General features: G+C 42.5%; 1 long non-coding RNA gene and 1 pseudogene across 2 annotated transcripts; one reads left to right on the top strand and one right to left on the bottom strand.

The window, feature by feature from the left end:
• Positions 1-5,157: 5,157 nt before the first annotated feature.
• On the top strand, positions 5,158-15,968 carry LOC137751395 (uncharacterized). Of its 2 annotated transcripts, none has more exons than XR_011070782.1 (3): positions 5,158-5,275; positions 14,726-14,961; positions 15,603-15,968. It is a non-coding gene; the product is annotated as an uncharacterized lncRNA (long non-coding RNA). The 2 variants fall into 2 exon arrangements; XR_011070781.1 differs by having other exon boundaries at positions 15,613-15,967.
• Positions 15,969-18,933: 2,965 nt separating this feature from the next.
• LOC137751022 (glutathione S-transferase P pseudogene) lies at positions 18,934-26,348 on the bottom strand (annotated as a pseudogene).
• Between the last annotated feature and the right edge of the window lie 238 nt (positions 26,349-26,586).

Raw genomic sequence — 26,586 nt, 5'->3', positions numbered from 1 at the left:
CCTGCATTGGGAGCATGGAGTCTTATCCTCTGCGCCACCAGGGAAGTCCTTGTCCTTGATCTTTCAGAACACACTGAAGAGGGAAAAAGCAAGCAAAGACCCTTCAGTTCTTGCCATGTTGAGGCAGTGTATTTGTCCACAAGGCTTAAACTGATCTTGTACATTCAAGAATTCTTTTTTAGTTTTTTTTATTATACGAATCTCATCACGTTAGAGGATGTGTGGTCTTCCTTGTGCTTTCACAGTAAACCGTCATTTCCAAGAAGATGGGAAGAGAAGCTAGGGAGAGAGTTCTGTGGTGTGGGTCTTGCCAAGTCATCCGTAGGACAGGGAATATTGGGTTACCTCCCTAGAGGAAGAGGCTGCCCTTTGTGACTGAGGTCGGAAGGATGTTGCCATCTCCTCTGAATGTCCACAGCAGGGTCTTCACATTGTCAGAGCCCCTCTCGGACAGCTTGTTGCTTCCTCACTCCCCTCGGAAGCCGGAAAAGACATGTGTTTCCTCACTCCTACTGCTTTCCTCCTCCAAGGGCGGGCGCAGGTTTGTGGGCTGCTAGTGAGCAGAGTGGCTGAAACCACTTCAATTCAAATTACGTTGCGAAGAATTTATGGTAGTTTCCGACCACCGAAGATGACTGTACATCCTACAATTGGGCTTCAGCAGAAAGGAGTTGCTTGGTTTGACAAGCCCAGCTGCCAGCTGACTTTAAAACCTTGCTCTTCTCGGGCTCACAGATAACAAGTAGGAACCGCGTTGTTAATACACAGGCCCTGGGAGCAGCGGTGTCATTATGGACAACAATGACCAGTACAGATGCGGCCACTGCCTCTGTCCTCCCAGCCTCCCACTCATTATCCCTGCTGGCTGCTTTCCTTCCCCAAAGCATGATGCTATTAATGGGCTTTTATTGAATTTGAAAATGGCTACAAGCATTTTGAAAAAATAACCCATCAGGAAACATAAAATAACCAGAGCAGACTCTAAAGTGCTTTTTAAAAATGACATGAGCCGATAATGCCAACACTTCACTTTACCAGCCTTCCCTGCATCCTTCAGGGTTATCTGTTTGCGTCCTGCTGTTATCCTTGAGGAAACTGGTCCATAAAATGTTACTGAGGCAAAACCGAGTTACAGCCTGGCCTCACATGGGGCTCCCCTGATAAGATCTTTCCTGTGCAAAGCTTGGTGGACTGTGCTTTTGCACGATTTCCATCCCCTTCAACCCCAGGACTGAGAGTTCCCTCCTGTTTTTAAATAATTTCTTTATCACTGGGTTTTGCATTAGGTATAGCAAGCAGCCCAGGATGTTCATGAACATAACCCCTGGGAAATGGCACTTTCTTTCCCCTTCCTCGTAAGGTCCTCCAGCTGTCTTCACATTTACAGTGTTTCCAAATGACTACAGCTTTTAGTTTCTCTGTCATTTTATCATCATGGGTCTTTTAATGTAGATCTCTTAGGAACTTAGTACCTTGCTATCTCAATGTCTTGAACTACAGAAATTTATTGCTAATTCCAATGACAATAAGTTCTTACTGAGAAGTTTCGTTTATTCGGCCAGGGTTTTTGGAGAGCTGGCGGCACAAAGCCAGTAGTGGTTCAGAAACCTGGGGTAAGTAGGCCAGGTGAACAAGACTGGGGAAAGAACAGTTGGAGGAAGTCTTGCAGGCATGCCCAGTTTGGAGTAACGAAAGCACTGTTTTGTATTTTGAACAGAGGAAGGAGTTTAAGGAAGGATTTGGAGGCATGTCAAGTTTGGAGAAATGTAAGCACTGTAATTCAGTAAGGCAGGAGTGGGAGGTACACTGAGGAATGGTAAGAAGTGAGGAGAGGAGGGGACTTCCCTGGTGGCGCAGTGGTTAAGAATCCGCCTGCCAATGCAGGGGACACGGGTTCGAGCCCTGGTCCGGGAAGATCCCACATGGCGCGAAGAAACTAAGTCCGTGAGCCACTACTGAGCCTGCGCTCTAGAGCCCGCGAGCCACAACTACTGAGCCCATGAGCCACAACTACTGAAACCCGTGCGCCTAGAGCCCGTGCTCCGCAACAAGAGAAGCCACCGCAATGAGAAGCCCACGCACCGCAACGAAGGGTAGCCCCCGCTCGCGGCAACTAGAGAAAGCCTGCGCGCAGCAACAAAGACCCAACGCAGCCAAAAATAAACAACAAAAAAAAAGAAGTGAGGAGAGGGTACCCGGGACATAGGTAAACTTGCTTTAATAGCCACACAAGTCAACAGAATGCTCCATGCCTTTGATTACTAACCAAAAGTCCTATTAGACTCCTGGGAATTTTAGACACACACACACACACACACACACACACACAAAATCACTTTACTTTTTGGGGGGGTTAAAAAAAGTTTTTCTAATTTTTAAAAATTTTACTTTTTTAAAATTTCTTGACATACAAAAAACTGTATATAGTTAATGTATGCAACTTGAAGAGCTTGGAGACAAGTACACACCTGTGAAACCGTCACTGCATTCTATGCCATAAACCTTTCCATCACCTCCAAAAGTTTCCTCCTGCCCTCTTATTGATTGATTGATTGATTGATTGATTGACTGGGAGAAGGAGGAATCCCTCTATTTTATTTTTTCTTTTTTCAAAATAGACAACTTTTTATTGAAGTATAGCCTTCTTATTTATTATTATTAGCTTTACTTTTTATTCTTCACTTTAGATTTAAAAATAACATGCCCTGTTGGACTTCCCTGGTGGCACAGTGGTTAAGAATCTGCCTGCCAATGCAGGGGACACAGGTTCGAGCCCTGGTCTGGGAAGATCCCACATGTCGCGGAGCAACTAAGCCTGTGCACCACAACAAGAGAAGCTACCGCAATGAGAAGCCCAAGCACCACAACCAAGAGTAGCCTCTGCTCACCACAACTAGAGAAAGCCCGTGTGCAGCAATGAAGACCCAACACAGCCAAAAATTTTAAAAAATAAAATTAAAAAATAAAAATAATATGCCCTGTCATTAGCAAGAATGTGATTGTGGCACATCAGAAGATTTATGTTATAATTGGTGCCTCTTCTACAGCCTCCATATATCCATGTATTCATTAACTGTACATTTTCAGTTTATACACTTTGCTTACAAGCTCCTTTTCAAAATCATCCTTGCATCCTAAATAGTGGAATATGTAAAGCATAGGCATATATATGTATAATCTGAATCAATGCTTAGATTTATTTGGTATAAGCAGCTATATGGTTTTTGGGAAATTCTGAGAAAATTGAAAAATTAGATGTGCAATGGAATAGACATTTAATTAGATGTTAATCAGAGAAAACAAAATACACCAGTCTGTAAAGATTGTTCATTGTTTAAATCCCCAATGTGAAAGGCTGCAGTTTATGTTCCAGCCCCTTGCACAGCAGTGATTTTGACTAATTCTCCTCTCACTGACGCCCGTGGCTCTCCATCTGTCGATACATTACTGTCTGAATTTCGACAGCAAAGGCATATTTTTAAGATCCTGTCTTCCCTTTGCATTTCACTCTGATTTTCTACTGAAGTGATGTTAATTTCAGCTCAGGCAAAGCGTGCTCCCCAGCTCATTAGGAATAGGGACACTTCTACGGGTCCTTTTTCTGATTATCATAAATTATGAGGTGACATGGACAGAGGTGAAGTCAGATCTGTATGACCCAAGAGAGCCAGGGAGAGAGTCAAACGGTTTTTAAGTGGAATACAAACATCTTGGTTTCCAGGCTTTAAGAGTCAAAAACGCAGCGAAAACAATTTAGATCACACACTTTACTTTCTCTTCAATGAGAGTATCTAATTATGGCCAACACTTTGGTGGAAATTCAGGGATGTGCAAAGCGGACAAAGAGTTTGCGGTACTGATTTGCAAATAAAGATGAGAGGTACCAAATCCAAAGATGTAGATAGCAACTTAAGTGAAGGAGGAACTGAAAGAAATCAAAATATAATTTGAAGACCTCTGGGTTCTAGAAGAAAAGGGTATCCTTTAACAAGGACATAGTAAATAGTAAATTGTAGCAGGCACACACAAAAAAATAGAAAACGAGGGAAAAAATCTGTAATTGAAGAAGGGAAAAAGTCTTGGGGAAAAGATGATCATGAGAGGATAGTAATTTTTATACATCCATATTCAAATTTAAAGTACGACTTTCAGAAATCAAATCTAAGCCCATTCAGGTGTTTTAAGGTTTATTGGAATGGATGTACAGATATAAAACAATCCTATATACAAAGAATTGGTATTTAATGGACATGTAGTCTCTCTCTTTGATTTCCTCTGTCTGTCCACCTCCACTACACTCCCTGGCCTTACTGACAACTGACAAACGTGAGCCTTGGAAGGAATCCTGTCATCTTATGAAGGATGAGTTGCTGTTTAATGTTGTTTTTTGTTTGTTTGTTTTTTGTTTTTGTCTGCATTGGGTCTTCGTTGCTGCGCGCAGGCTTTCTCTAGTTGCAGCGAGCGGGGGCTACTCTTCATTGCGGTGCGCGGGCTTCTCATTGTGGTGGCTTCTCTTGTTGCAGAGCATGTCCTCTAGGCGCACGGGCTTTAGTAGTTGTGGCACGCGGGCTCAGTAGTTGCGGCTTGCGGGCTTAGTTGCTCCGTAGCATGTGGGAATCTTCCGGGACCAGGGCTGGAACCCGTGTCTCCTGCACTGGCAGGCGGATTCTTAACCACTGAGCCACCAGGGAAGCCCTAATGTTGATTTTTAATGCCAGATTTTTTTTTTTTTCCTGTCTGTGTTTTTGCTTTATTTTCTCCCCATCCTTAGCTGAAGCTTCCTTTGACTGGACACAGTAGTGTCTTTAAGACTCACTCCCACCTAAAAACCTTGATGGAAGAAAGAGGGAAGTGATCCAGAAGGCATCTGAGACCAGAGCTCACTACGGTAGGTCTCTGCAAGGAGTGATGCTGGAGAATCTCCGGCATTACCTGACCGCCCGCCGCAGCCTGGGCAGAACCCCGCACACAGCGGGACGGAGCAGAAGAGCCGGGCCGCCTGCGGCAGGTGGGACGAGCCGGCGGAGACCCCAGGCGGCGGGCGAGCTGGGCCCGGAGCGGGAGAGGCTTCCGCGGCTGCGCGGCCGGGCCTTCCGCTGAGTGCCGCGCGGGGGCGCTGCGGTTGCCACCGCGTCACCCCCACACTCGCTCCTCGGTGCCTGGAACCCAGGAGCGCCTCCAGGGCATTAAGCAGAGCCCGCGGCGAGGACTGGAAGCAGGAGGTCGGATACAGACGACAACGATCCCGTTCGCCGAACGGCGACCTGGGCACAAGGCAGGTTAATCTTTAGGCACCCGGACACTTATAGATTTGATGCTGGGTGTTAGGAAGGACCGAGAAGGAGCCTTTCTGGGGGCCGTGACCGCACCCTCCTTGGAGGGCAAGCTTCCCTACGCCTCCCGGGAAAACAAAGCCTTGCAGTCTGGGGATATTTTTCGAAGGCAGCTTGGTGATAATTTGTCGTTTCTTAAGCTTGTCCCATGAGGGCCTCACTCCCACCCCGCCCCTCCCCAAGCAGTTTATGAAGGAATTCCTTCCAACACCCCCAGGGCGCTCTCTGAAAGCAGTTCTGGCAAATATGGTTTCCATTTTCTCATTACATCCGCAGGGATATTTTAGTGTCCCGCGCAGAAACCGAGCTCCGAAGAAGAGGAATGAGGCCTGTGAACTCAGGGATGCGTCTTAGGCTGATTGCACTGTACACTTCTGCCTTCTCCTCTTCCTCCTTTTCCTCCTCCTCCCTCCCCTTCGTCCTCTTTGTGTCAGGCTCTGCAGAGCTGGTGGAAGGGCCTGTTAATCTGTGGTCTGCCCCTTCAGTGGATTTAAAGGGTCACCTTATGCCCTGGTTCAGTCCAAAGTAGTCTCAATTTATACTGTTCCTTCAAGGTCGTGTTTTTGTTTTTGCTTAAGGATTCTGAGAGGCCTAGAAATATCTAAGAACTAAAGCACTAGGTAATAGATGGAAAGCAGATTGTATGACAATGTGGTAGCAAGGCATAAGCCCCCTTCTGGGCCGGCTTTACTTCATTCATGCTTTTCCAAACCAGGGTTCCCGAGGGTATACCCAGTTGGGAGCAGCCCATCCACCCCGAAGGAGCCCGTCTAGGCCCCAGCTGGGCCAAGCACAGCTATATGTTTGACAATGTAATAACTTTGAAGCAGTGTATTGTCACAAGTCTACAAGTCAAACATGTAGGTCAAATACTAAGAGACACGGGCGAGCACAGAAAGAAGCGATCCCTGTGGGCTGGAGGCGTCGAGGAAGATCTCTTAAAGGACACGGGAACTGGTGGGGACTTGAAGGGATGAGGAGCTCCTGAGTGGTTGGCATGAATTATGTAGGGGTGAGAATCAGTCAATCAATATCTACCTCATTTTGGAGAGGAACGCATTCTAGGGAGTGTCCCCAGGGTACGCTGAGGACCGTAAGCTAACCACACTGTTAGATATTGAGGGCTCATAGGAGAAATAGTTGGAAAGGTAAATTAAGACCAGTTTGCTGAGGGCCTTGAAGACCAAGCATAAAAAATGTTGCAATTGATCCTGTGGGCAAGAGTTTCCCACAAGTATGCGGTCACACTGGTATAAGCCAATGGGTTAGAAGTGAGTGGAGGTATTGACCCACTTCAGGGAGGCTGGGGGGCGGGAGGTGCTGGAGGTCCCAGGCCAGGGGCTTCTACTCAGCAGGCTCCTTTGTTTATCCCACTGTCCATGGAGATATTATCATAATCCGTATTTGCCATGACTTGGAAATGCTTGGCTGTCACTGCTCTATAGGCATGAGTTGCTAAAGATATTTGGACACTTGTGTTATATTTTGAGTTGTAATTTTATTTGCTTCCCCAACTGGACTATAAACTCATCCAGGAGAGGAACTCTGTCATTTCTCTTCTGTTGTCCTCGCTTTCCCGCCTGAGGAGTAAATGCTCAAGAGATACTTAATAGTTTGAGTAATTGAATATTATGGCCTTCAAAAACTAAACTTCACAAATCATCTGAGAGGGATGACTGCTCTGCCAGCTTCTAAGAAGCCTCAGAAATCATAAAAGTCGGAGTGGGACTAACTCTAAGACGTAGGTCAGAAACCTGTGCTTCAGAGGAATGTGAAAACATTTCTGCTGGTGGTCACATTTAGAACTGTCAAGAAAGAAAAGGTCAGAGAGTCTCAAAAGGTTAATAGTATAAAGGAATAATTCTCTGGGTCAAGACCTGGGCGTTTGCTCTTGAAGAATCAAGTCTGACTCATTCGCATGTTAGAAACCTACTGATCATAATTCTGGTAATATGCTATTCAGCGGTCATCAGAATAACAATATTTTCCTCCTTATTAATCTTTCTTCATTCTTAGGTGGGGGGTGGGTCATGAAGTTCCCCCTAAAGGTAAAGGGATGTGAACAGGCTGGCAGTCCCTCAAGATGTTAAGCATAGAATTACCATAAGACCCAGTAATTCCATTCCTAGGTATCTACCCAGGAGAAATGAAAATATATGTCCACACAAAAATTTGTATATGCATAGCGGCATTATTATAGCTAAAAAGTGGAAGCAACTCAAATGTCCATAAACTGGTGAATGGACAAGTAAAATATGGTATATCCATGCAATGGAATATAATCCAGCAATGAAAAGGAATTAAGTACTGATATATGCTACAACTTGAAAGCAAGTTAGTGAGACAAGTCATTCATAAGGGACCACAAATTGTATGATTCCATTTCTATGAAATGTCTAGAATAGTCGAATTTATAGACAGCAAGTAGATTGATGGTTGCCTAGGGCTGAAGTGGGGTGGGAGAAATGGGAGTGATTGCTAATGGGTATGGAATTTCTTTTTGAGATGATGAAAATGTTCTGAAATTAGATTATGGTGATGGTTGCACAACTCTGTGAATATTCTAAAAAGCACTGCAAAAAAAGTTAACATGATGCTACAAAGGAGAGGATCTAATCACAGTGAAGGGAGAGTTGTTCGAGCTTAGAGGGCGAGGAGCTTTAACCCAAGGACTTGTTTTCCCAGATTTCTCCAAAGGAGAACCAAGGTTGGGCAGGTGGAATAAGGGGCAGGTGGAAAGGACTGACAACGCAATTAACCCTAAGGAGGAGGAGGATGAAGGGTGACGGTCAGGTTAGCATGGAAAAAAGGAGGTTAGTAGAGCAAGTTAGTGCTCTTGAGGGAAGGAAGGGGCAACAAACCGTAACCAGGTTTTTTCTTCTCTCCGGAGATCCTGGTCGGTTTCACGTGGGAGCGACCCAGCAGCCCCCCTAGAGACCAGCTCCTCCTGGCATGTTCAGCTACTAGCCGGCCACCCTCTCTTCTTTAAAGGCAGATGCAAACTACCTTCCTGTGTTAAGTGAATACAGTAGTCTGATTTTGAATTCTAGGGATTGGAATTGGGGGCACAGACTTGTTCCTGAACAGTAGAGGGCGCTGTGAGCATGTAAAGTTTGGGTTAGAGACTCCATTGCTGAAGGGCAAAGGAAGAAGGAAGTAGTTCGGTTAGAGTCTGCACTGCATTAGAATCTAATGCAATCAGACTAGAAAAACATACTTCGGTTTTTGGAACACAATTGCCACATTCTTGAAACAATGATTTGGCACACGTGCCACTGTATTAAAATAAAACCAAACCCCAAGAGCACTGTTAATTCTTAGAGGAATGATTTATTTAGACAGTCTGGACCTTGCTTTCATCCAATAAGTATTTATTGAATGCCTACTATGCACAAGGTATTGAGAATTTTGATATAGCCTAAAACCATAAATCCAAAGAGAGTGCCGAGTGCTGCTGTGGATGGATTTTAAAAGTGAAAACCATATTATCTGTAGGCACATTCATCATGTGAACTCATAATGCAATCGAATTCTATTCAAAGATGCAGTATTGTCAGGAAACATCTGATAGAGAAGGAGGAAAATTGTTGGCTTTTTAATCTAGTCTCCCTGCCAAGTCAACTGTGTGAAAGCGTAATAAGAGCTAAATTTATTCAGTGCATTCTGTGTGCCAGGCACTGTTCTAAATGCTTTACAACCTTGATATAATAGCGTGGTCTGTGAACCAGCAACAGCACCAGGAGCTTGTTAGACATGCAGAATCTCAGGGGCACCCCAGACCTACTGACTCAGAAGCTGCAATTTAAAGTTTCAGAGGCACGTAGTAGCGTCTATGTATTACCTTATTTAATCTCCGTAACCATCCTGTAACAGAGGTATATTATTATCTCCATCTTAAAGTAGGAAACTGTGGGAAGAGAAGTTAAGTAACTTGCCCAGAGCAAAGTTGGGATTTTTAACTCAGGCAAAATAGTTTCCACGTTCATCCTCTTATTCATATCGCCAAACTTTTCTTCTTTATCTTCTCTCTCCCAGATGGATGAAGCAGACATAATAAACATGTCTACTTATTATCATCTTGGTTAAGTAGTCACTGTTTACAAATCTATTTGAGATCCTTAAAGTAAAAGTACTTTTTATGGGTTAGTTATACAAAGTAAAATTTAAGCATTCCTTTCTTGGGAGTACTTTTTACCACAAGTACTGTTTACAGCAGTGTGTTTTTACGTCTGCCTCACCTGCCTTTAACACACCAGGCACACTCCTACCCCAGGGCCTTTGCACTTGCCCCATATATTTGCATGCCTAGCTCTCTCACTTCCTCAACTCTTTGTTTAAATAGTACATTCTCTAGAAGCCTTCCTTGACTACCTTACTAGAAATGACAACTGTCCTTTTGTTAAAAATATTTATTTATTTCACTGTGCTGGGTCTTAGTTGCGGCATGCGGCATCTAGTTCCCCGACCAGGGATCAAACCCCGGCCCCCTGCATTGGGAGCGTGGAGTCTTAACCACTGGACCACCAGGGAATTCTCACAACTGTCCCTTTCTAAGGTGATTCAGAAAGGAAAGAAGAAGCCTATTCCAAAACTGAAGCAAAAGAGAAGGTTTACAAGCGAAGAAGGCCACGCAGAAAGAGGTCAACATATTAAAGAAGAAAAAGATCCGTACATCTCCCGTCTTCCTGTGGCTCAGGACACTGAAACTCTGAAGGCAGGGCATGTACCTTCAGAAGAGTGCATCCAGGAAGAATAAGCTTGACCACTGGGCCACCCTTAGGTTCCCCCTGATTTCCGAGTGGGTCATAGAGAAATGGAGAACAACAACACATGTGCTCACTGTGGTTGTCAAAGGCAGATCCAGCGAGCTGTGAAGAAGCTCTGCTACTCTGATATGGCCAAGGTCAACACATTGAGGAAGGAAGAAGACATAGACCTACCATAGTAGACTAGACCTACCATCATGCTTTAAATGTGGTCAACGAAACTGGGATCATTTAAATGGAGTCCAGCACATCTGTTTTAAATATATTAATTAAGGTTTCCTGTGATCCAAGAAAAAAATTATAGCTGGGCCTTACTCCCCACCCCCAACACCTCTATTCCCCTCCTCTGCTTTGTTTTTCTCAGTAGCCCTTTTTATAACCTGTTTTTTCCATTATAGTGCAAATTTCCATCAGGACAGAGATTTTTGTTTGTTTCATTCATTGTGTATCCCTCCCTACCCCCATCTGTTAGAAAATTACCTGGCACAATACAGGTGCTTTATAATATTTGTTGAGTGAATGAATGAATGAACAAATGAATAAGTGACTGGTTCCTACCTGACTGCAAACTTCTCAAGGTGCTGGATGATGTTTTACTCAGTTTTATATCTCAAAATTCTAGCAGTGTATTGGTAAAATAAATGTTTATTGAAATGGATTTGTTGCATTGAGAGCATAGCTATAGAAGTTTAATTTGGACATTTATGTCACCAGAATCCTTTTGCCTGTTGTTCAGAAAAGGTCAGATAAAAAATCTGGATATTGTACCACAATTCATAAGCGAAGCCCACTCAGCTGTAATAAAGGATAATTATATGTTGTTCATTTCATGTCTACAGTTTTGAGAATTTCATACTTGATAGGCAGTTTTTATTTGATATATAAACATCTTAATAGCTTGTAAATGTATCACTTTTTACTTAATGCTATTGAGTTACTTTAAGAAGGTTCTCTGCATGTCAGAATTGTAAAAGCTATTATTTGATGTAGCAGTTGCTAGGGTAACCATCTTAATGAGCAATTAAGCATGTGAAGTCAGTGGAACTCATCCATGTATAAAATTTCAACTCCAGTGGTTCAGAAAGAGACACATCATTATTTTCATGTTTTAAAACGAAATTAAAATTTTAGACATGTGGGACTTCCCTGGTGGTGCAGTGGTTAAGAATCCGCGTGCCAGTGCAGGGGACACGGGTTCAAACCCTGGTCCGGGAAGATCCCACATGCTGCAGAGCAACTAAGCCCATGCACCACAACTACTGAGCGTATGTGCCACAACTACTGAAGCCCACGTCCCCAGAGCCCATGCTCTGCAACAAGAGAAGCCACTGCAGTGAGAAGCCTGTGCACCTCAACGAAGACCCAACACAGCCAAAAATAAATAAATTAATTAATTTTTAAAAAAATGAACCTCAATCTTTATTTCATACCATGTGCTAAAAACTAACCTGAAATGGGTCATAGACCTCCATGTAAAGCAAAAATTCTAAGACTTTTTAGATAAAAGTATAAGAGAAAATCTCAGCAACATTGGGTAAGGCAAGAATTTCTTAAATAAGAAAAGCATAAAGCAAAAAGAAAAAGTTGATAATTTGAATTTCATCAAAATAAAAACTTTTGCTCTTCAAAAGTCACTGATGAAAAATTAAAAGGTAAGCCAAAGCTGGGAGAAAATCTTTGCAAAACATATGTATAATAGAGAATTTGAACGCAGAATATAAAGAGTGCTTAGAGCTCAATAAAAACAAACAAAAAACCTTGATAATAAATCGGCAGATTTGAATAGACACTCCACCAAAGGCAATATATGGATAACAAGTAAGTCAACAAGCATATGAAAAGGTGTTTAGTGTACTTAGTATTTGCATGTTTGGGAAATGCAAATTAAAACCGAAATGAAATGCCACTGCGCACACACTGGTGTAGCTAAAAAGGTTGATGATACCAAGTTTGGCGGAGGATGCGGAGTGCCTGGAGCTCTCATGCTTTGCAAATAGTACAGACATATTGGAAAACACTTTGGCAGTTTCTAATAAAGTTCAACATACACTTACACAACCCAACACCTTGCTCTTATGTATTTATCCAGGAGAATTGAAAAAAAAAGTCTTCACAAAGACTTGTATAAGAATGTTAATAGTTTTTTTCATAATGGCCCCAAACTTTAAATAATCAAACTGTTCATCAACAGGGTAAATTATAAAAATGCTGTAGAATATTCATTCATGTCTTCTATAGAAATTAAGAGAGGAATATGTTTGTATATGGGTATATGTGTATATGTGTGTGTGCATATATCAAAGGGTTGGTGAATGGGCAGGAAAGAGTAAACAGGAGGGCACATTTACCCACCCACTAACACTTTCCCATATTCTTCATTCTTTTCTCCCTGTAGGTGGAGTTTATGTTTGATGTCAATTCCCTTTGGGCTAAAGAACTTCTTTCAGCATTTTTTCAGTGCGGATCTGCTGACAATAAACTGTATCAGTTTGGGTTTATCTGTAAATGTATTCATTTACATTTCTTTTTTTTTATAATTTTTTTTAAAATTTATTTATTTTATTCATTTATTTTTGGCTGCGTTGGGTCTTCGTTGCTGCGCACTGGCTTTCTCTAGTTGCAGTGAGCGGGGGCTACTCTTCATTGCGGTGCGCGGGCTTCTCATTGCGGTGGCTTCTCTTGTTGCGGAGCATGGGCTCTAAGCACACCGGCTTCAGTGGTTGTGGCATGCGGGCTCTAGAGCTAAGGCTCAGTAGTTGTGGCGCACGGGCTTAGTTGCTCCGCAGTATGTGGGATCTTCCCAGACCAGGGCTCGAACCCGTGTCCTCTGCATTGGTAGGCAGATTCTTAACCACTGCGCCACCAGGGAACTCCCCATCAGGGCTTTAAAAGCTAAATTAATTTCTCTCCCTTCTGTTCAATTATTTTCTTCCAAGTACTTTCCTGTTCTCTTTTTTCCAACTTGCCTCTTGGTGTTATTTTCCTTTCACTCCTGACTTTTCATTTCTTGCACTTTTCTTCCTCTTTCTCATTCTTTCCTGTCTTTTCCCCTTTTCCCTCTGACCTCTTTCAACCTCCTTTCCATAAGTTATTTTCATTTTCCCACTTATAATTCATATTTTGTACCAGCTTTACTGAGATATAATTCACATACTACACAATTCACACATTTAAAGTGAACATTTCAATGGTTTTTACTATATTCATGAAGTTGTGCAACCATCACCGCAACCAACTTTAGAATATTTTTATCATCCCCAAAGAAACTCTCTGCCCTTTAGCCATTGCTCTCTGATCCGCCCATTTCTCCCAGCCCCAGGCAAACACTAATCTAATTTCTGTTTCTACAGATTTGCATATTATGGAAATTTCGTGTAAATGGGATCGTATAATATGTGGTCTTTTGTGACTGGCTTCTTTCACTTAGCACTTTGTGTAATGTTTTCAAGGGTCATTTACATTGTGGTATTAATCAGAGCTTCATTTCTTTTTATGGCCAAATAATATTTCATTATATGGATATACCAATTTTGTTTGTGTTTATCAGTTAATGGATATTTGTGTTGTGTCTTGGCTATTAGGAATAATGCTGTTATGAACATTCATGCACAAGTTTTTGTGAGGTTGTATATTTTCATTTCTATTGGAGTGGAATTGCTGGATCATATGATAACTCTATGTTAAACTTTTTTGAGGAACTGTCAGGCTGTTTTGCAAAGTGTCTCCACAACTTTACATTCCCACCAGCAGTGTATGAGGGTGTTGATTTCTCCACATCCTCACCAGCACTTATCTGTCTTTTTAATTATAGCCATCCTAGTGGGTGTGAAATGGTATTTCATTATGGTTTTGATTTGCATTTCTCTGACACTAATGACAGTGAGCATCTTTCCATGTGCTTATTAGCCATTTTCATATCTTCTTTGGGGAAATGTGTTTTCAGATACTTTGCCCAGTTTTCAACTGGGTTGTCTTTTTTACTATAGAGTTATAAGAAGTTTTAAAATATATATATTCTAGATACAAATCTCTTATCAGAAATACAATTTGGAAAAATCTTCTCCCATTTTGTGGGTCATCTTTTTACTTTCTGGATAGTGTCTTTTGAAGCAAAAAGTGTTTAGTTTTTAAGAAGTCCTAATTATTATTTTTTCTTTTGTTGCTTGCTTTTGGTGTCATATAAGAAATCATTGCCAAATCCAAGGTCATAAGGATTTACTCTTATATTTTCTTCTAAGAGTGTTATAGTTTTAGCTCTTGTATTTAGATCTTTGATCTATTTTAGTGAATTTTTATTTACAATGTGAGGCAGAAGTTTTAAATTCATTCTTTTGTGTGTGGATATCTTCTTGTGTTAACCCCATTTGTTGAAAAGACTATTTTGCCCATTGAATAGTCTAGCACCCTTGTCAAAAAAATCAATTGATGGGTTTATTTCTGGACTCTCAACTGTATTCCTTTGAACTGTATGTCTATCCCTATGTCACTACCACACAGTCTTAATTATCATTACTTTGTAGTAAGTTTTGGAATTGGGAAGTGTGGGCTCTCCAACTTAATTCTTTTTCAGGTTGGTTTCATAATTCATTTTAATTTGAAGCATGTTTTTTATCTTCTGTATACCAGGGAATATGTGAAGGGAACAAGACAAGAATGCTCAGCCAGGAGAGAGATGTGTTTAAAGAAGAATTAACAATATATGATGGAGAATTCCCTGGTGGTTCAGTGGGTAGGACTTGGAGCTTTCACTGCCGGGGCCTGGGTTCGATCCCTGGTCAGGAACTAAGATCCTGCATGCCTCGCAGTGCGGCCCAAAAACAACAACAACGACCACAACACAACAATGTATGGTGGAGATTAAGGTAGGAGAATTATAGATACTTACAAAAACATAACAGGGAGTCTTAGCCAAATCTGGTAATTGTGCAAGACTGACTGAGGAAACAAGGGTCAGACTGAACGCTGGGGGAAGGAATGAGAGATAACCAGAAGAAGAGAGAATATACCGCATTCTAAGCCATTCCAAGGAATAGCTTTTGTGAACCCTGGGGTCAAGGCATGGCTGTAAAAAGACGGAACAAAGTTCAGAAAAGCTGTAGTAGAGAGTGCAAGAAAAGAGAGGTAAAATTTGAGTAGAGTAAAAAGGCAAGATCGGGCCTGCTTTTTATCTCAAAGACAATGAGGAGTCATTGTGGGCACTGAAAGATTGATGGGAGCCATGGAGGCATGATCATTTTACACGCACAAGAATCCCTCTGGCTGTAGAGTAGGCAGGGGATAGGTGGGTGCAACACCAAAGAAAGGAAAACCAGTTAGGGGGCTTTTGAAATGAAAGGTGATGATGGTGGCCAAAAAAAAAAAAAAAAGTGGAATGACTGTGAGAAACTTCCAAAACAGAGTCTAACAGGACCTGGTGATTCTTTAGATATGAGGGATAAAAGAGAGACAGGAATCAAAGATGGCTCCTAATTTCTCATAATATGGAACTTGTCTATATTTTGAGTATGTTGCAGATATTGAATAAAGGCGAGCCAATTTTAAAAAAAAGAAAATGAGGGACTTCCCTCGTGGCACAGTGGTTAAGAATCTGCCTGCCAATGCAGGGGGACAGGGGTTCAATCCCTGGTCCGGGAAGATCCCACATGCCACAGAGCAACTAAGCCATGTGCCACAACTACTGAAGCCCGCCGTGCCTAGAGCCTATGCTCCGCAACAAGAGAAGCCACCGCAATGAGAAGCACGTGCACTGCATCGAAGAGTAGCCCCCACTCGCCACAACTAGAGAAAGCCCGCATGCAGCAACGAAGGCCCAACGCAGCCAAAAATAAAAAATAAATAAATAAAATTTGAAAAATAAAATAAACTAAAATAAAATGAGAGAGGAGAATATTTTATTTCTCAAAAATCTCCCAACAAAAAAATTAAGTTGCCTGTAACTTGTGTGGTCTCTGAGTACTGTGCTTTGTTGTTTTTTTTTAAGGCCACTCTGAGTGATCCTTTAAAAAAAAAAAAAAGCAGGTGCAACCGGGGAATATGAAAACCAAGAGAGAGGGTGTGACTGTAGGAGTTTTGTGACACCCAGGTGGCATGCCTGGTGATAGACAGAACGGCTTCTCCCCATCTGCTGACGTCTCCTACCAGGACCGTTCCCCAAGTGGTCCCCCAGCTTCCTGTTTCCAGTCATGCCCTCCATCACTGCAGTGCAACCAGAGTGATTTCTCACAAAGGTACATCTCAGCTTGTCACCTCCTTTGCATAAAACTTTTCAGTGGCTTCCTGTTGCTGTGAGGACAAAGTTCAGACCTTTTAACAGTTTTCACGTTTCTGCATAATCTGGCTCCTGCCAGCCTGGCTGACCTTTTGCCACGTCCTCCCTTATGCTCTGTGCGCCAGGCACACTGAACTGGTGCTCTCAGTTCCTTCAACGTGCTGTGCTCTCTCTCTCATCTCTTGGCTTTCTTTTACATCAGCTTTCTTTGCCTGCTACTATGCCTACTTATCTTCCAGGTCTTGCGTTACACATCACTTTCTCTGGAAAGCCCCACTGACATCAAATCTGGGTTCGGGATCTCCTGTGTAACAGCCTCGAATGCCCTATGTCAGTGGACCTGCTGGGGCTTCGCTCTCTTTTGGTCTGGCTTGGTCCAGGCATAGACTTTATTTTATGTTATTTGTTTTTAATAAATTTATTTATTTATTTATTTATGGCTGCGTTGGGTCTCCGTTGCTGCATGCGGGCTTTCTCTAGTGGTGGTGAGCGGGAGCTTCTCCTCGTTGTGGTGTGCAGGCTTCTCACTGCGGCGGCTGCTCTTGTTGCGGAGCATGGGCTCTAGGCACGTGGGCTTCAGTAGTTGTGGCTCATGGTCTCTAGGGCGCAGGCTCAGTAGTTGTGGCACACGGGCTTAGTTGCTCCACGGCATGTGAGATCTTCCCGGACCAGGGCTCGAACCCGTGTCCCCTGCATTGGCAGGCGGATTCTTAACCACTGGGCCACCAGGGAAGTCCCGGGCATAGATTTCAGACTCTGATAAGAGTGAAGGGACTGTATTTCCTTCAAGTACCCATAACGAGAAAACTGATGCTCTCAGCCACTGGGAGATAATGAGCTGGTGCCTGCCCTACAGATACCGGCAAGTATCTGCTCTACTGAGGCTTGATTTTGCCAGGAGATAGTCTGAAGATAGAGTTATGTCCCTTTGTGAAGGCTGACTAGGGAATCAGGTCTTACGAGGCCAAACCACATCCATTGCACAAAAGAATAAGCAGCCAGTCCCCAGAGTTCTACCCCATATTTTTAGCCTGGGCAATTTTTAAAGCCGCTGTATCCAAACCTCCTTGTCAACAGCAAAAACAAATCGTTTTCAGTAAGCCTATTCATCCAATACCCTGCACTGAGTAATGGTACTTGCTGGCATTTCTTTCACCATCAACTCCCTACAAAATGGACTCCAAGATAGATAAATGAGGAAACTTGTTACAAGAAATTGTTACTGGCCTTCCCTGGTGGCACAGTGGTTGAGAATCGGCCTGCCAATGCAGGCGACACGGGTTCGAGCCCTGGTCTGGGAAGATCCCACGTGCCGCGGAGCGGCTGGGCCCGTGCGCCACAATTACTGAGCCTGCGCGTCTGGAGCCTGTGCTCTGCAACAGGAGAGGCCGCGATAGTGAGGGGCCCGCGCACCACAATGAAGAGTGGCCCCCGTTCGCTGCAACTGGAGAAAGCCCTGGCACAGAAATGAAGACCCAACACAGCCATAAATAAATAAATAAATAAATAAATAAATAAATAAATAAATAAATAAATAAATAAATAAATAAATAAATAAATAAATAAATAAATAAATAAATAAATAAATAAATAAATAGTTACTGTATTTATAAACCAGTTAAAAGTGAAGCAATAAAAATTGAGACAACGGAGAGCAAGAACAAGTGCTCCTCTCTGGGCACAATTACCCGGTAGGCCAGTTATCTGTTCAGGGTACTCCTACTTCAAGGTAGTATTTGTAATAAAAGGACACCAGTCTTTCTGGTCTCTTTAGAGGCAGGCCACCAGCTCATCTAAAACTCCTATCAGTCTATTCACAACTGGCTTTAAAAATAAGGAATTAGGAGAAAGGGAAGGAGGGAGAAAACACATTTCTTCATTAACTCATTGGGAAGTCTTAGGACCTCCTCAAGAAGCTCCCTTCTTTGATCCCAAATCTCACAATCATAGTGTAGTTCCAGTTCCACATAAGAATCAACGAATGGTTCTCTAACTGGAGCACATGATGTGAAACCCAAAGTCAAACGCCCAGGCCAAGAAAACTCAAATCTCAAATAATCCAATAATATCTATTCCCCAGGTGATGGCAAATAGTATAACAATGTTTGTGATCAAAGACCCACATTTGAGAAAGTCCTGCTGCGCCCTTATAAACACAGACACACACACACACACACATACACCCACACACACTTTATCTTTGAGGGCCAAAGTTTTGAAAAGAAATCTAGACCAGGCTAGGCAGAGAGCTGGAAAAGGATGATAAAATCCTGGAGGGATAACTTACCATTAGGATAGGAGGAGGCAGGACAGGTGCGCTGTCTTCTGTACCATAGTCCGGAGGGGAAAAGGGACTTGTTATTGGTTCTGGGTCTGAGAGGGGCCACATGTGGAACAAACTTGGTTTGGGATGACCTGGTGGCCAGCTTGAGCCCTAAGGAAAAGATTCTTCAAGTGCATCTGAAAGCTGGTTTCAGTGTGGAGAACCTCTTGGAAGTTTGATTGGTCCTGGGGAAAGGGAAGCAGGCAGCTCCCTTTCTTCCTCTGCAGAGAGTGCCACAAGCCCTCACTGCTTCCTGTTGAATGGGGCGGTGTATTTGCTGTGCGTGGTGGAAAGGCAGCGTGGCGGGGCCAGGACCTGGTGAGTCCACAGCCAGTCCAGCAGCTTGTAGCCTGTGAAGGAGATCTGCTTGCCCATAATGCGGTCGGGCTTCTCTGGTCCTGGGACAGCAGGGCTCAAAAGGCTTCAGGTACCCGGGCAGTGCCTTCCCATCGTCCTCCTTGCCCACCTCGGGGTTGGTGTAAATCAGGGTGGCGTATTGGCAGGGGAGGGCCTCCACGATGTAGTTGCCCACGTCCACCAGGGCTGCCTCCCGCTGGTCCTTCCCACACAGCCTCAGGGAGCAGGATGGCATTGGACTGGTACAGGGTGAGGTCTCCATTCTGGAACTTGGGGAGCTGCCCGTACAGTTAGGAGGCCTTGAGTGGGCACTGCAGCTGAGTCTCCTTGGTCACCACCTCCTCCTTCCAGCTCTGGCCCTGCTCAGCCAGCAGCACGTGTGTGGCCTGGCAGACCCTGGGACAGGGAAGTAGACAGTGGTGTGGGGCGTCAGGGTGGTGGCAGAGCTCAGGCCAGTGTGGAGGATCTTTCACAGAGGTTGACGTGGAGGAAAGGGACCACTGTGGTCTGCAAGGAATTAGCATAAATACCATCAGCAGCAACCAGAGCAGGACAAGAGGTCTGAACCACCTCCCCCTAAACAGCGGGTTTAGAAATGGTACCAATAACTTGGCTGCTAAACTTCTGTGCCACCTCCTTTCAGAGTCTCTGAGGTTTACCACCACCTACTTCCTGACCAAACCCAGGCCACTACCTGAACGTCCCTCCCCCATGCCATCACCACCTTCTGTCTTGTGGTTTAATATTGACAGTTGGCCTAAAATACAACTGGAGTCCATGGGTTTTACCACAAGAGACTTTTTTTTGGCCTTGGCAAGTGTCTTGTGGGATCTTAGTTCCCCAACCAGGGATTGAACCCGGGCCATGGCAGTGAAAGCACTGAGTCCTAACAACTGGACCACCAGGGAATTCCCCCTTAAGAGATTTTTTTTTTTTTTTTGGCTGTGTTGGGTCTTCGTTTCTGTGCGAGGGCTTTCTCCAGTTGCGGCAAGCGGGGGCCACTCTTCATCGCGGTGCGCGGGCCTCTCACTATCGCGGCCTCTCTTGTTGCGGAGCACAGGCTCCAGACGCGCAGGCTCAGTAGTTGTGGCTCACGGGCCTAGTTGCTCCGCGGCATGCGGGGTCCTCCCAGACCAGGGCTCGAACCCGTGTCCCCTGCATTGGCAGGCAGATTCCCAACCACTGCGCCACCAGGGAAGCCCTAAGAGATTTTTAAAATGTAAACACCAAATCACGTAACTTGTTGATAAGTAATACTTTTTAAGCACATCAACCGTGTTATTCTCACTGTGGAATTTATGGCCCTGGAGAGACTTAACCCTGGAGTTTGCGAAGTCCCCTCAGAACAAATTCTTTGGAGAGAGACTTGCTAACTGCCCTGGGAATTTGCTTTCACAGGAGGCCAAGGGAGCAGGTGCCTGAGCAGCTGGGAGAGAGTTTCCTGTTTACAATGTAAACCCTCCATGGTTCATGCTCCTCCAGGCCCAGATTCTGCCCAGACAGTACAAGGATGAGTCATCATAAAGGAATATAGGAAAAACAAAAGGGGAATGAAGCAGTATAAAAGAGGGGAAAGAAATTAAATAGATAAAATCGATAATGTCTAAAACAGGACCTATAAGGGACTAAAAAGACAGGAAGTTAGATGGTTAGAGCTAATATTTCCAACTTTAGGAATTAAAAAAAATGAAATATTAGGACTTGCCTGGCGGTCCAGTGGTTAAGAATCCATACTTCCACTGCAGGGGGCATGGTTTTGATCCCTGGTCAGGGAACTAAGATCCCACATGCCACACGGTGCAGCTAAAAAAAAAAAAGAAAAATATTTGGAGAGGGAATGTTCCAATATCTAATAAAATTTAAACTGGTCATAACTTTTGACCAAGAAAAATACTTCTCAGAATTTATCCTTCCGTAAGTCACATAAATGTATAAAGATAAATGTACAAATGATAGGGATGACTCCTGCCAAAAGCCTAGAGTTGTTCTTGATTTTTGTCTCCGTCACCATCGCCCTTCTGCCCCATTCAATCCATCAGCATATCCCATGAATTCTCTGTTCAATATACACCCTGAATCTGAGCACTCCTCTCTATATTCCTAGAACCTCAGTGAGTCACAGCTTTTCTCAGAAATGGATTCCTACCTGGTCACTCTGCTTTTGTTCTTGCCCTCCAAACAGTCCATTAGCTACTTAGCAGCTAGATTGATCTTGTAGAATCTTAGATAAATTCATATCACATCCCTGCTTAAATCTTTCATGGCTTTCTGTTGCACTTAGAATAAATTGCAAACCTCTTACCAGGACACTAAGGACCTCTCATACCAGCCACCACTCTCCCTTCCTGCTAGCTCCATCCCAACCCCAACTGGTCTTCTCTGGGTTCCTTGAACAAGCCAAGTTTGCTCCCATCCCTGGAACTGAGCACCTGCTCTTCCCTCTACCTGGAAAGCACTTCTCCAGATCATCATGTGGTCTGACCTTCTTATTCTTTAGTTATCTGCTCTTGTTCATCTTCTTGAGGAGATTCCCTCATGACCAACCAAGAATAAAACTTCTCTTGTTATCTCTACCCACTTTCCAGGTACCCCTTTACTTACAACTTATTTATTTAATTGTTTGCTCTCTTTTTTCCCCTTCTACTCACTTACATTGAGGTTAGGGACATCATCTATTTCACTGCTGCCTCTTTAGCACCTAGAACAAAGCCTGCCACATAATAGGTGTTAATATTTTTTGGATGAATGAATGAATAAATGCTGGAAATTTTCTTAAGATACATATTTAACTGAAAGAAAAAGCAAGCTTCAAAATGATATGCACAACACTGCTATATTTAAAATAGATAACCAACAAGGATCTACTGTATAGCACAGGGAGCTCTGCTCAATACTCTGTAATAACCTGAATGGGAAAAGAATTTGAAAAAGAAGATACATGTATATGTATAACTGAATCACTTTGCTGTATACCTGAAACTAACACAACACTGTTAATCAACTATACTCCAATATAAAATAAAAATTAAAAAAATAATATGTACAGTCAAGCCCCATTAATATTAATACAAATATCTTAGTATACATTTGTATTCATATTATATATAATATTTGAATGAATGCATGAAAAGTTTTCAAAATATATTTGTTATTGAGGTATAAGTGACATATAACATTGTGCTAGTTTAAAGTATACGATTTGTTGATTTGATACTTTTATGTATTGCAATATGATTACCACCATAGCTTTAGCTAACACCTCTACCACGTCACATCACTTCTTTTTCATAGTGAGAACATTTAAGGTCTAGTCTCTTAGCAACTTTGAAGTATATACGCAGTATTGTTGACTATAATCACAAGGCTGGGCATTAGATCTCCAGAACTTACTCATCTTTTAATTGTGAGTTTATAACCTTTGACCAACATCTCTCCAATTCCTCTACCCCCAGCTCCTGGTATCTACCATTCTACTCTGTTTCTACAAGTTTAGCTTCTTTAGATTCTCACATATAAGTGACATTATACAGTGTTTGTCTTTCTCTCTCTGACTTATTTCACTTAGCATAATACCTTCAAGGTCTGTCCATGTTGTTGCAAATGGCAGGATTTCCTTCTTTTTCATGGCTGAATAGTATTCCATTCCAATAAATATATCACGGTATCGTTATCCATTCATCCACTGAGGGACATTTAGGTTGTTTCCATGTCTTGGCTATTGTGAATAATGCTGCAATAAACATGCGAGTGCAGATATCTTTTTTTTTTTCTTCTTTAGCCGAGCTATGCAGCTTGTGGGGTCTCAGTTCCCTGACCAGGGATTAAACCCAGGCCATGGCAATGAAAGCCTGGAATCCTAACCACTAGGCCACCAGGGAACTCCCAGATATCTTTTTGATATCCTGTTTTATTTCCCAGGACTTATTAACTGAATAAAGGGGAAAGTTTAAAAATGGTGTATAAAGTCAAGTACCATTTATCTTACTACTAATATCAATAAAATATCTTTTATGTATATGTATATATGCGCCCAAATCTAGATGAATATACATCAGTTATTCATCGTGATTATCCCTGCTGAGGGGATTTGGGGATGATGGCTTTCTATATTATACATTTCAGTAAAATTTTTATTTTTATATTAACCACAAATTTTTTAATCTGAAAAAAATTTATATTAAAAAATAAAATCAAGTAAAGTTGAAACATTTAGAATGACAATGATGCTGGAAACCAATTAGATAAAAGGTTAAAATGTGGAAGTTAAGTGATATAAAATTATGATTGTATAGTTTTATATGATTATATGAAATGATGAAATTAAAATGCATGGGTAAAAAGTTTCGTTAAAGTGCATGTCTCCACTCTGCTCTCTGCCAGGAGCCTGTATAGTATGGATTCAATGATCTGTTCTAAAGTCCTCTGTCACTCTGGTTGGGTTCAGCCAGTGAGGAGTCCCAGTAAGAAAAATGAAGGAAGAGGAAAGCAAGCTAAGTCAGGGTATTTATCCCCCTTCCTCCCTCCCCAAGAGGTCTCACTGAGTTGGCTGTAACCCTCAACAGGAAATCCCCATTTTTCTTGGGGCCACTAACTGTACAGAGTCCTATTCTCTGTGATCCTGGCAGATATTCCCTCTCCTTACCCTTTCCAGTGGTGAGCCCCAGCTCCTAAATTCACACCTTTGTAAATAAACCCTCCTCAAGTTACCTGAGGCCATCGGTTTCTTGTTGGGACTCTGGCAGACACTTCTTGGATAAAAATATGCATGATCCTAAATTGTTCTTCTTATTTCCCATGATCCAGAAATCATCCAGAAAAACAAGACTCCTTGTGAAGTTACATCTCTGGTATTAAAGCCTTCCTTCTCCATCTCGGGGCTTGGCAAACTTTTTCCATAAAGGGCAGATAGTAAATATTTTAGGCTTTTTTTAAAAAAAATTGAAGCATAGTTGATTTACAACGTCATGGTAATTTCAGGTGTACAGCACAGTGATTCAGTTATACATACATATATATCTATTATTTTTCAGATTCTTTCCCCTTATAGGTTATTACAAAATATTGAGTATAGTTCCCTGTGCTATACGGTAAGTCCTTGTTGGTTATCTGTTTTATATATAGTAGTGTGTATATGTTAATCCCATCCTCCTAATTTATCCCTCCCCCCGCTTTCCCCGTTGGTTTGTTTTCTATGTCTGTGGGTCTATTTCTGTTTTGTAAGTTCATTTATATCTTTTTTTTTTTCAGATTCCACATATAAGCAGTATCATATGATTAAATATTTTAGGTTCGAGAGGTCTATCCTCTCTGTCGCAGCTACCCTGCCAAAGTAGCACCAAAGCAGCCACAGGCAAGAGGTAAATGAATGGCTTGCTGCAGACATTGAAGGAAGGCTCCTAAGGCATTATCGTTCAGTAACACGTTTGCTGTGGGGTTTTGTTAGATACTCTCCATAAAGTCTAGGAGCACATTATTTGTAAGCTCCATTTTACAGATTAGGAAACTGAAAATCATCAGGATTAATAGGTTGCTGTAAGTCTCATAATTATGCAGGGTAGTAGCAGTAATCCTCTGATAACAAATTCTTGGCTCCCATTACTATGCAGAATATCTTTTTTTTTTTTAATTAGGTGTGTTTTTTTTAATATTTTAATGAGATTCTTGTCTGCTTACATTCTTTTTATGTATGTATGTATGTATGGCCGTGTTCGGTCTTCGTTTCTGTGCGAGGGCTTTCTCTAGTTGCGGCAAGCGGGGGCCACTCTTCATCGCGGTGCGCGGGCCTCTCACTGTCGCGGCCTCTCCCGTTGCGGAGCACAGGCTCCAGACGCGCAGGCTCAGTAGTTGTGGCTCACGGGCCTAGTTGCTCCACGGCACGTGGGGTCCTCCCAGACCAGGGCTCGAACCCGTGTCCCCTGCATTGGCAGGCAGATTCCCAACCACTGCGCCACCAGGGAAGCCCAGGGAAGCCCCTATGCAGAATATCTTTAAACAAGGTATTGTGAAGTCAATATTATTCTAAAGAATGGTAGGTTAGTGAGATTTTTGAGGCTACAGTGTTTGAGGGTTTGTTGGAATCATACTATCTATTGGTAGCCTCAGTACTAGCCAAATGTATCACCGCGGGATTGTATATATTATGACAGTAAGAGTCTAGAAAAGAAATGAGTGTGTAAAGGAAAAAGTGTGACATTTTGGTTGTCTCCCTAACTGGGTTCTTCTGATATCACAGAGCTGCTAAATTCAGGCTGCCCTATCTTTAAATTAGTTATTGTTAACCAGTTCTAGTTATTGTTAACTGGTTTGAATTGGTCTCTCTGTCTTACAACTGGAAACATGCTAATAGAAGCCACAGCTTCCTGCTCTTTATTGATCTGGAAACCCAAAGAGAATATTTAGCAGCCCAAAGCTATTGAATCTATAATACCACCGGTGTATGCTTATTGTCTCCTGATTTTGCTTTCTGCAATGCCGTAAGCTTTCCAGAAATAGGTGAAAGTGCTTGTTTTGCATACTCAGGAAAACTTATTAAGTATTTTAATTACAAAGACGTTATTTTACTTGAAATATACTTGAGTACATATATTGTTTGAAAACTATTCATAAAGTAGGGTGAAAGCAGCCTATATAAAATTATGCATTTTATCATTACACTCTCTTTTTAAAATGAGTGGTTATTGTTTAAATGGTGACGCGCTAACTTTGTTATTTAGAAAATGAATTTGGGAAGGGGAAGATTGACAAGGTTTTTAGTTTGTTTGCAAGCAAAGCAATGGCAATCCTGCTGCGAGAATACTGTTAACTGTTGCTATTCCAATCAGAAAAAAGTGGGCACTTTGGGGAAAAAAAAACTCCAAATGTTTTTAATGCTTTGTCTAGTCTCTGAAGTTCCCTTTGTTCTGTTGGAATGCCCAAGTCAATGAATTCAGTATTGATTTATTTCAAAGGCCCTGAGGCTTGAAGCTTTGAGAGAGAATGAAAAGAATGAAAGAACGATTTTTCATAGACTGTATTAAGCCTCCAGGCATAGAAAATGTACAAGTGAAAAGCACATCAGAGACATCTTTGCTCCTTGCTAAAGCCTGTGGAAAATAACTCTCTGGCCAGGGTGGAAAGGTATAGTATTGATTACTGAGAAGATTTACAATTGAACCAGGATTTCTTAATTCCACCAAACTAAACAAACTAACATGGTGACTGTTCGGTGCTCCAGCGTCACCTGTCCGCAGGTCACACGCTTTGCCACACCCAGTAGCGCAGGTCCTGGCTTGCACTTGCTGGACATCCAGTAAATAGTTCATGACTAGCTGGCTGGCTGCATGGATTAATGGGAGACTGTAAAATTCGTTTAACTATCTTTTTTTTAAATTAATTTATTAATTTTTACTTTTGGCTGCGTTGGGTCTTTGTTGCTGCACGCAGGCTTTCTCTAATTGCGGCGAGCGGGGGCTACTCTTCGTTGCGGTGAGCGGGCTTCTCACTGCGGTTGCTTCTCTTGTTGCAGAGCACGGGCTCTAGGCGCGTGGGCTCAGTAGTTGT

Source organism: Eschrichtius robustus, chromosome 17 (assembly GCF_028021215.1).
Source record: "Eschrichtius robustus isolate mEscRob2 chromosome 17, mEscRob2.pri, whole genome shotgun sequence".
Taxonomy (NCBI): Eukaryota; Metazoa; Chordata; class Mammalia; order Artiodactyla; family Eschrichtiidae; genus Eschrichtius; species Eschrichtius robustus.
This window is presented reverse-complemented; position numbering and strand designations above follow the sequence as displayed.